Below are 324 nucleotides of genomic sequence, written 5' to 3'. Positions count from 1 at the left end.
CCCATACAGAGCCAGTCCACCCACCCACACACACACACTGCACCCCAAACCCATCCCACACAGAGCCACCCAACCCCCCTGCCCATGGCAATACCCATAAAGAGCCACCCACACTCACCCATTGCATCCAAAACCCAACCCATATAGAGCCACTGCACCCCACCCACTGCACCCCAAATTCACCCCATAAAGAGCCATAAAGATTTTGGATGGGTAGATGCTACCACCACCCAAGTGCAGAACCCTCTTGAGAGCTCAGGAAGGCACACTTGTGGGGTACCTTCAAGCCCTTTCACCCCCCCCCCCTCCAGGGAAGAGCTGAGA

Source organism: Terrapene carolina, unplaced genomic scaffold, assembly GCF_002925995.2.
Source record: "Terrapene carolina triunguis isolate 2854851 unplaced genomic scaffold, T_m_triunguis-2.0 Scaffold235, whole genome shotgun sequence".
Classification (NCBI taxonomy): domain Eukaryota; kingdom Metazoa; phylum Chordata; order Testudines; family Emydidae; genus Terrapene; species Terrapene triunguis.
The sequence above is the reverse complement of the archived record's forward strand: the minus strand, read 5'-3'. Positions refer to the sequence as shown.